Source organism: Cephus cinctus, unplaced genomic scaffold (genome assembly GCF_000341935.2).
Source record: "Cephus cinctus unplaced genomic scaffold, Ccin1 Ccin1_scaffold1028, whole genome shotgun sequence".
Taxonomy (NCBI): Eukaryota; Metazoa; Arthropoda; class Insecta; order Hymenoptera; family Cephidae; genus Cephus; species Cephus cinctus.
The window spans coordinates 15,463-26,905 of record NW_014333564.1 but is presented as its reverse complement, the minus strand read 5'-3'; positions in this window follow the sequence as shown (position 1 = coordinate 26,905).

Genomic DNA, 11,443 nt, shown 5'->3' with positions numbered 1-11,443 from the left:
GTTGTGAAAAACTATGGGAATAGTATGTGAGTTTTTATAATTCAAATTGCAACCGGGATGCGCCGCACCGCGATACTTGCCTGTAAAGTGACAATGATCGTGATGCTTGACATCTTGCAATGTGAATGGTTTCTCACAAATGTGATAGATCTTTGCGGAATAAAATTTTTGCGTCTGTTCGAGACTCAGTGGTTCCGTGGGTACAATACGTTTATGAAATCTTGCAATGTGAATGGTTTCTTACAAATGTGACAGATCTTTGCGGAATAAAATTGTTGCGTCTGTTCGAGACTCAGTGGTTCCATGGGTACAATACGTTTATGATAAATTTCTAAAGATCGTGCTAATTCCTGCAGTTCATTCATAAACCACTCGATACAATTATTTCCACGATTAATTTTGAATTTAGATAAAGACTCGTCGAAGGCGCACTTGAGGTAATATGCGATACTGTGTGGAACATGATTTTGGTACAGTATCGTGTTTGATGCTTTGGACGCATTTACAACTGGTTTCAACATACATTCGATATCAGCATAAATGACGAACGGTACACTTTCCCGATACTTGCAATTTTTGAACTTCAGCAATTTTTCCTGATCATTTGGCAAAATCACTCTACACTTATTTATAATCGCACAATCGAGTTTATGTTTTTCGAAAGAGTTTTCAGTTTGAAAATGGCACAAGCATCTATCGCACTGATACTTGTAATTTTTGAACTTCAGCAATTTTTCCTCATCATTTGGCAAAATCACTCTACACTTATTGATATTCGCACAATCGATTTTATGTTTTTCGAAAGAGTTTTCAGTTTGAAAATGGCACAAGCATCTATCGCACAGTCTAATATGACCGTTATGTTTTGAAATTTGAGAACTTAGCAGTCGAGATAAATTTCGGATACAAGCAAAATGGTAAATTCTACTTTTTGACAAAAATTCCGTGTTCAAATCATCATCATCATCACTTTCCACATCATTTTCACTTTCCACCATCAGAAGATGAATTGGAGATTTATTTGATCTCTGTTGGCTTAAATAAAGTGGTACTATTTCATTACCACCCTTATTCGCATCGCGTCCTATACCGTAAACGTCAATCACTAAATCATTAATCGCTTCGAATTTTGGAATGTCCTTCAAGCCAATAGGAAAATTTATACCTTCGTACTTGAGTATTGAGCTGAAATGTGGATACGAACTGATCTTTTGTACATTTTGTTTAGCTGGATGAAGAGCTGCCGTAACGGACCAGAGAAAACAATACGAATCGTTATTTATAATATTCACCACTGCCTTTTTGTTCCGCACATTCTTAGGCAACTCGATGAATATCGACAGACCACCATGTATCGGTATATATCTGTTAATATTTACCGCCAAGTTTTTTATTTCCAACAACAACCAGCCCGATTCTTTTTCTTGGAAGTCTTCGATTTTAGTTAATAATTTTTCCAGTACATTGACATTGAACCACTCATTGATCTCCGTGGATGATAGAATTACTTCGTTTTTCGTATTAAAGAACTTTAGGTCCTCAATAAGCTCACCACCCTTCATAGTCTCGAATTTACAGGACAAAACGACGTTCACCTTCAAATTTCCATCTTTTCGGAGCGCATTTTTTATCCTAACAGCGAACAGTTTTCTTGAATCTTCCAGAAAACGCTTGAAGTCATTGTGTCGCAAATTTGCTATCACTCCCATTCTTATTCTACCCTTGAAGGCTGATTCCAAGTCATCCCAACGTACTCTATCACTTCTTCTCTCTCTCACAGTTCCTTCACCCCTTTTTTGAAGGTGCTGTTTAAATTTTTCATTCAACGATTTTAGTATTCCAATGGTTGTCAGGATTTTGGTTTTCTCCCCGTTCGTAAGCGCAACGTTCCTCAGAATTTTGTTCAGAAGTCGAATATTTTGGGTACCAAACTTTGTCCACTTTGTAATTTCCACAATCGATGATTCTTTCTTGAGCAGTTTATATGCTTCTTCCATAATCTTAATCAATTTCTTATACTTTGCAGAATCCATTTTTCCCTCGTTAAAAACGTTTACAATAAACTACACTCGATGAGGTTTGAACGTCAATGATTGCTCTACATGACGAGCGGTCTTTTATACGTCTAACGCATGAGCTCCCCTCATCATTACCTATTTTAGGTATAATAATAATATTAAAAGCGATGCGAAAACTTGTGCATTAAAATCGACAACGGTTCTAATTGTCTATCCCTTCATCAATGTGCGTGCGCGCGCGCGCGCGCGCGTGTGTGTGTGTGTGTGTGTGTGTGTGTCATTTCAAGAACATTATTCAGCTCGGTGGCGATATAAACAAATCATCGGTAGCTCCTAACCATCAAAGACACATGCCGAACGCCTCATCTAGCCTTTATGTAACCCTATATTTTTCCGGCTCGCCAAAACCGTTGACCATCTCGCCGGAGGTAATAAATAACGTTACAGTTGAATTATACTATCATTCCAAGAGTGATAATCAACGAAAAAGGTACGTGCGAGATAACCTCAAATGGGGCAATCACAGGGAGCAGAACGCGAGCGGGCTACAAGAGAAAGAGAGCAGTTTCGAAGAGATCGGTATCATGAGTGGCTGCGTAGTTCACATCTCCCAGATTCTGAAAAGCATCGTCGCATCACATTCGCAAACAATAATTCGTTTGAAAACTTAGCGACACGTGGAAATCCTACTAGATCGGATCAGGGTAACACTGCGAGAGGTTCTTCAGGAAACCCATCCTCCGGTGAGCGTCAGCCTGAGAATTCAAGGGTAGGAGGAGAAAATCAAACGAACAAATAAAAATTATTGTTATTGTGAATGAGGATGACTATGATGAGTGAAAATATATACCGTTTTAAATTAATTTCTCCATTTTTGAATCATTCCTAGATTCCACCCACACAATTCCTAAAATCTGCCTCAAGGCCACTGTATCGTAGCGGAACTTGTTAAATTCATTGACATCAAAGATCCTCTCGAATAAATAGTGCACATTAAATTGTTCTAAACAATTTTTTCGGCAACGTACAAAGGGTTATTCGACACCTCCTTTGATTTTTATCGGCTCTCCAAGGCCACTGTATCGTAGCGGAACTTGTTAAATTCATTGACATCAAAGATCCTCTCGAATAAATAGTGCACATTAAATTGTTCTAAACAATTTTTTCGGCAACGTACAAAGGGTTATTCGACACCTCCTTTGATTTTTATCGGCTCTCCAAGGCCACTGTATCGTAGCGGAACGATAGTGGTGAAGAAGGCGGAAGAGGAACAGGGGGATTATGACATGATGATGAAATGTCATCGGAATTTTTCGGTGACATCTAAATTCTTTGACGTCAAAGATGCGCCACCGTCTCGATGCGCAATTCTTCTCGAATAAATAGTGCACATTAAACTAATCTAAACAATTTTTTCAGCAACGTACAAAGGGTTATTCGACACCTCCTTTGATTTTACCGTCTCTCCAAGGCCACTGAATCGTAGCGGAACGATAGTGGTGAATAATGTACTCAATTACGTCTGATGTAAAATTCTTAAAATCTGCCGTAATATTTCTGAAATCTGCCGTAAAATCCCTGATACCTGCCGTAATATTTCTGAAATCTGCCGTAAAACCCCTGACACCTGACGTAAAATCCCTGACACCTGACGTAAACCTAGGGCCCCCTGTCGATGACGTCAGCCGATGAAGGGGTCGATGCCGTCAACTACTGCGCGCGCAGCACCCTCTTCAAAGACAAAAATTTCGGGGCCGTCGGTAAGCAGAAATCTTTCATACGGGGCCCAATCACCCTAACTTACCATACACACACACACAGGCGGCGCCAACGTCGCTAACCTAGGGGGCACCACGTCCCAACTTAGTACGGATGAGAACCCACAGGTCGGTAATATGTCGGTGCAGGAATCTTGGTCCAGAACTCTCCTTGTATAACTACTGCATTCAAACGGCCAACAACTGGTGACGATACCACGGAAAGTTGCGATGCAGCGGTTCTTAGAATTTATAAAACCAGGCCCAACAATTTTCTTGGGTCATAATGGTCACAGATTCGATACTCCAATGCTACTTACACAGCTCATGGAAGAATTCCGAGATTTCGTTTGCAGCTTTTATGATAGTTTGCCTGTCTTAAGGGGAAAAAACTCCATGAAAGAATGAAAGCAAAACGGTCTTTCCGGCTATCGATTTCATTAAAAGAATTTATCAGAGTTGATGTTTCCGCCGGAGTTCATAATAGGATAGTTGATGTAAGAATGCTTTAAGATATAAATTGAATTGTAGGTGTGACCAATGAAGAGCTTCGAGCTACAAGTATAACTATCGAGGAAATCTTCGTGAAAGAAGCGCAAAACGTGAAAACTAAATCAAATAAGAATACTTTTGACTGCATCAAAGCGGGCATTTCAGCAGGTATGAAATCGAAAATGGGACAAACTGAATTAAGAGAGTATTCCACTTTGATGGCCGGGATTTTGACTAATTCTCACGATTCTTTTTCATCAGTCTTAACAGATAAGAATAGTATTGCAAACTTTTTGTTTTTACTAAAAAATACATCATCTTAGATTACTAAAACAGTTTTTGTTATATTCTTTTAATTTTTGAGTGCACGCCATCAAGGGTTAAAGTTGAGCAATATTAAAAACTACCCTTCGCGGCGCAGATGATTCAACCTCGTAACATCATCTGACACACAAAGTGGTAGAAAATTCTTGATTCGTACGAATATAGTTCTCACCCCTAGCAGAATTACCAATTTAAATTGGAAAACAAGAAAATGGCGACTAGTAGGGAAAAAAGTATCCAAATTTTCCCTTTTTTCATCAATCAATTTTCAATTTAAGAAAATAGGATATATTAAGTTATTTTTATTTATTAACGGAACAGAACCAATAAGCTGTAGAATACTGTGTAAAAATTTGACTTCGATCGAACGGACAGTGTTTTTTTTCTTACCTTCATTAGGTGGAAAAAGTCGATTTTAGAAAAACATGTTTAAAATTTGAGATGTGATTTATTTTTTGAAATTATACTTGTATTTAATAGATAATGTCGGATCCATAAACAACTACTTCCGCTCTTATTTTTTCAAAGTATTTTTCCGTATATTCTCTCGGAGTCTATCAAAAAGCAAAAAACAATTTTTTAAAAATTTTGAAGAGGAATACTCCCATAACATTCAATGATTTAAAAAAATCCTTTTTTGAAAGGTGATGAGGACGCTTTTACAATTGCCTTAGCGTCCCATGTCAACGTCGTCGTGTGAAAATGAAAATGTTTTACAGGATATAATCACGCAAATAAAGAATATTGTTACGTATAGCATCGGTTGTCATTTCCGAAACAGAATAACATAGCCAATAGTCAATAACTTTACTAGAATTGCAGACTCAGCACGTTATGCAGTGCATTGCCCGTATCACCTACCCAGCTGTTTAGTTGACTGCATTCCTAAGGTCCTAGCAATACCTAAGAGCATCAGCAAAAAATAACTATAAAAGCAGTCATGATACTGGTGCTCAGAAAATCGTTTAGCTTCACGTGTGAATATCACACTACACATTGTCACTCGTGGCTCTAACCGTTAGAGTATTAGATCTGGTGTAATATTCGTAATCTGCCCTAGGTACAGATTCGTTATTACATACCCTACAGAACAAGCTGGATCGGTTACCGGGCAAAATTGAGCTACATAGACTAATCTTTTCTAAATTAAGTAACGTACATACTAGATATTTTCTGTTCCACAAAATTTCTTATCGCCTTAACCTCACATGCAGTCAAGTTTTGTAATTCGATATCAAAATCTCCACCCCGAATTTCTCATGACTCAAACAGACGAACACTGTAAACAACTTACTTGTAACAATATATCGCAAATTCACATTTCCTCGCGTATTTAATTCTAGCACTTCAGGAAATCTATTTCAGGGTATCCATTTCAGGGAATATCACTACACGTTGGAATAGAAAGGCGTATTTCAACACCTTAAACAAGCAACGAACCCACCATTGAGTGTATCCTTACTTCTCAGAATTCATTCAAATTTTATTCACGTTATCTTTGATCGTTCCTTTTCATTTGATTACTTCTAAATTCTCGTAATCGTATTTAAAGGCCTCGCTAACCACTACGGCCTACGTAGCAATACAAAACCAATGATAAAGAAAAAAAAATACTTACATCATTAGCATCCTCATCTGGTTTTGTAATTTCTACATTTTTTTCAATATCTCTAACTTCCGAATTATTCTGTTCAGTTAATTTGGATGACTGTATACGTCCACAATACGTATGAAATCCCTGTGTTACAGCTGGTAGATTTTGTTCCCGTAAAATGTGGCTCCAACTAAACTGGTCGTCATCGATATTATCCAATTTCTTATTCTCCTCGATGGTCTTAGAAGAAGGATAATTATCAGTAACCATGGTAGAAGAACGTTTACGCTCTTTCGCCGTTACCGTGACTTCAACTGTTGTACTGCAATTGCCGATCACCAATATTCCTTTTGATGATTTTGAGTCTGACTGCTGAAATATACAATGCTTTTAATGAAAACATTCATCATCATATCGAAAAATTGCATTTTAAATTCCATTCATTCGCGCCTTTATATGTTTTAAAATAGTATTCTTTAGTACTTTTTAGTATTCTCCTTGCGAAACAATCTGGCTACAATATGTCCTTAAAGCTATGCCCCCTCCCCCATCTTAAGGCACATTTAGAAGGCCTGAAATTAGGTTTTTTTCTGAACCATTGTATAGTTGAAAATGTAACCATTGGTTAGTTGGAATATCGATTTTGTATAAGATTTTTTTTAAAAAAAAGATTCATTATTCGCAAAATTATCGCGTTTTGAAAATTCATGCGAGAATTTCACTCTTCAAACGCGCCGGCAAGCTTCGAGTTTACCAGAACCGTGTAGTGGGGTCACAATGTTGTTACCGAGCGTGTGAAGATACGGTAAATCATACACGAAATTAGTTTTTCTTTGAATTTTAACAATAATAAACCGAAAATTACCTCATCTAAAAGCTGTCGGGTGTATTTCGTGCCCATACGTAAAAATGCAACGAAAAGTGCACCAAGTAAAATATTCGTTACAGTGCCTCACAAAGACGAAAAGTATGGTTCAATATGGTGTAAGAGAAAAAAGGAATTTGAAATATCGCGCTCAGTTACTCGGCGATTTAAAAAACGCAATAGGACAATCTTCGAAATATAGTGAGTGTTTAAGTTTAACGTTTTTGAATCGAGGAACCAAGTCTGAGATGGAAAAGGCACTGGTTTCAATCAATGGAGATAGCGAAAACGATGGTAGGACAGATGGGCATACACGCATGTGGTGAAAAATTAATAATAATGTTTATTACACTACAAAAGATGAGTGGGTGAGTCACTGATTTTACACAGATGATTTAAGTGAGAGAGTGAGTGTGTTGCTTGTGCAGGTTGATTTCTACCGCACAGAATTGTATTAATAGCTGCACGTTGAGTATTTCAGTTGCCCTATGGCCGGTAGACCGTTCGCACCAGGTCGGCACTCCTCGAGGAGAGAATGAGTTTTAAGTTGATGCACTAATACTTATGTATTATAACAAAAATGTTACAATAAACTCCTCCCCGTCACCTGGCTCGAGGGCACCACTGGATTGCGAATATTTACTGTTTTAGGTCTATTGTATTTAGGATAAGATCCCTCCCCTCCGCCCTTCCCTCCCTGTCACCATTCCCCGTAGGGCACTGGCTTGAGGACTGTCATCGTGGACCCTCGACGAGGATAACAGCATCCCAGGAAGGATTAAGAGAGTGGCTACGTTGCCGAGGCAACGAAAGGCAGGGATGGCATGGGCAGTGAGGAAACAGCTGATCGAGACTCCCGTGGGATGATGCCCGACAGCCCGCCACCATCGCCACAGAGATGCAGCCCCGGTGCAGTCCCGTCACACGGGTAGTAAAGAGGCCTGTGTGACAGCGGTGGAGCCCTCTCCCTCCGAAACCGCGGATGTGCCCGGGAGGAATTTTGACAGGCCTGGAGGCCGCTATGTTGACCGGTGCGCGACAGCCAGCTCGCGCGCCGGTGAAGCCAGCGCCGTGCCACGCGCTCGCGAGGCCCTGGAAGTCCCGCCAGCGAAAATGACCAATGCCCTGCCATGCCGGAACTGCCGACCAATGCCAGAGCACGTAGCCCTCTCAGCCCAACGATCCAGCCAATCCCCAAGGCCCTGGAGTCCTATGATCGGAAACAACGAGTACCGGAAATCGGCAAGAGATCTTCACTTCGAGCCAGGGTAGCGTGCGAGATAGTGGGAATATTGCGTGCGTGAGAGTGATAGAGTGAATTGGATATTATTGCAGATACGGATTGAGTGAGTACTGTTCTGCGTATGGTTGCGTTTTCCTTTTCCCCCTTCCTTACCCCCTTTTTGCTTTAGCGTTTGAGAAATAGTAGATTTCCCTTTCTGGATATTACGAGCCGTCTTCATGTGAACCGGCCTTTTGCGTTAGTAGATCTTTTTGAGTTTTAGTCTGGCCTTCAGCCAACCGCGTGCGGCCAGTGGTATATTGGTGCGCTCTAATTTTGTATCTTACACTCTTTTTGGAAAACCCCCGTGCCCTTTCCCTTCCCCGCCCGTTTTTGGATATTGTAAAGCCCAAGGTTGTAAGTAGCCATTATCGCGTTCGGGAACTTTCCTCCCTGAGACCCCTCACCTCTTCCCTGGCTAACCGTGCCTTTTCGAATTCTAGTAAATATTCGAGGACCTTCTGAGGTCACTCGACGGTGCTACGCCGTATAAGTAGCTGGCGCCCAAGTTGTTGTGTTTGCGTATTATTTCATGCCGGTAAGCTCTCCTGTTCCTCCTGTCCCCCTCTCCCATATCATACCCCTTCGTTTAAAGGTCTCTTCCGACACCGCGTGCTCCTGCGTGAGCCCCGCGTGTTATTGTTTAATCTTGCGTGTTTAGAGCGATATAGTTTTCTAGTGTATTGGCATTTGACTTTTTAATTATATTCTTTTCTATCCTACCCCGTGTTCCCCTTTCTTTTTGCGTCCCCCTTCCCCCGTGTGTTGCGATAGCTAGTTTGCGCGGACTCTGGGCGGTCATAATCTGCCCAGCACGTCACAGTATATTGTCGCATCCATACGACAATCGCTAGAGTGAGTTATATTATAATATACTACCACTTGAAGATGAGTTAATACAGATTTCTACAATATGAAATTTAACCGGTAATGCAAAACACGAGAGTGGTGCACGTGGCACCGCGAGTCTAACTAGAAGAACAATGCCGAACAATCATGGCGCAGCCAATCAGATCTCCCACGAGGGAATGTGGTGATCAATTCCAGATTCTTTCACAAGGATCCACGCCGGCGACACGCGCCCCGTGGCAGAGGTGCTGCCACGTAGCGATAAAAGTAACTTAATCGCGAGGATTATTTCTCGAACAGTGAGAGAGAAGAGGGGAGAAAGAGTTTACTTGCTCCGAAGTCAGAATTATTCGCTCTTTTTCGCTCTGGAGACGCTGAATCGGAAGGACATTTCTGTTGTCAACCCTACACACTACGGGATGGAGAAGATTCCTGTCACATCTCATCTTTCTATCGTGCCTGGCCAGCCGATATCTCTCATCTGTGGACAGTCAAGTTTTTGGACGAAAAATCTTTACTGCGAGCCCCAGAGCATAAGAAAAGAGCCAACGAGCGACCTTAAAAAAATTAGAGCTGAGTATTTTTCGCACGTTTTTTGAACATTATATTTGTGTAAATTGTAAACATTTTCTCACGGAATGTATCTATATGAGCGTGGTGGTATGAGGTTGAAGGCGTGGAATTCATGTTGAAGATCATTTGTAAATGAATCTAATATAGAATTTGGTACGAATGAAAACGGAAAATATTAATGTCGAATGAAACAAAAACGAAATAACACTGTATACCTATTTATTTAACAAGAATACAAAAATAAAAATAAACTTTACAATGGCATGTCGTTCTGATGAACCCACACAGTCGAACTATTTTTGTTATCAAGATCTTTTGCAACGTAATTTCCATTTCTCCATTGATAAAGTAGTACTATTTTTATTCTGATAATCTCCGATTTTCATAAGTAACTTAACGAAACCTATAAAAGAATATATAGAATTCTAACCTATACTTTTTAGTTAAAAGAGGACTCTCGCACACTATGAATATATCAATCTTTGTATTCCCGACTAAAGCGTTTCTGTCATGAAACGAGCGAGGGAAGCAGTGAACAATTTGGCGACTGAGCTAAATACACGAGAATAAAGTCTCTGCGTATATTTCAAAGAAATGTTAGGCCTTAGCTAGTGAAACTGCTAGGGCGTAGATATATCTAATTATGGGCTACCATTTAACGCTAGGCGTATCTGTTTCCTGTGAAAGTGGGGGATGTAATGCCAACGAATGAGAGCGACGTGTAGGCATACAGATTGATGTTTTATTGTAGATAAAATAGATTGACTTACAATGGTTGGTAGGTTTGAAAGGGTTGATGTTGAACTTCACTGAGTTCTTTCTGTGGCAATCCGTCGCCTGTTGATACACTCGCGATAGATTTACTAGAACGCTCACCGCGATGACTTCCCTGGACCTCGGGTGGGAAGGCTTGGTCACAAGGATCCGAAGACACGTAAAATACTACCAGCGGAGGAACAGCAAGACTCGATGATTTAGACGGTGACTCGTAGAGGAGTTCCGTCTGTTGCCAGGATTTGCGAAAGACTACCTATTGGTTCCGAATACTGTAGGTGCCTTAGCTCCAATTTTGGGGATAATGCACCGCAATATTGATGATCTTGCAGAAAGAGTCTTGCTTCATTCCTCGCGCTGGCATGTAGTGTGAGAGCGTGGCCTGCTACTCAGCGTTCCAGGAATTACATGAGGCAATCGAAAAGTTCGATGTACCGAAAAGAATTTACCGATTGCATTTACTTGAGTAGATTCGCTTTGTGATATAACAGAAACATCCTTTTTAATCAGTTCCGAAAATAGTTTGGCGCCCAACCGCAATTAAGGAATCCATGAAACGCAAGTTGTGCATAAAAGGAACACGGAAATCGTGAAAGTGTTGCAAAAATCAGTAGAAAACCATAGTGCATTGTTGGCATCGTACGACACCGCGCGGGCGACGTGATGACAGTTATGTTCACTAACGAGCGGTGACGGCTTCAAGAACAATCGAGAAAAAATGGAGAAGTGAAAAAGTTCGTGGATACTCGTGTGATGTATTCCCGTTTTTCTGTGTGAAACAACGAAACAAACCAATCCGTTTGATTATATCACAGAACTAGCCAATAAAGTGGATTTTTTTCCAGATATTACGGGGAAGAGAGAGAGAGAGAGAGAGAGAGAGAGAGAGAGAGAGAGAGAGAGAGAGAGAGAGAG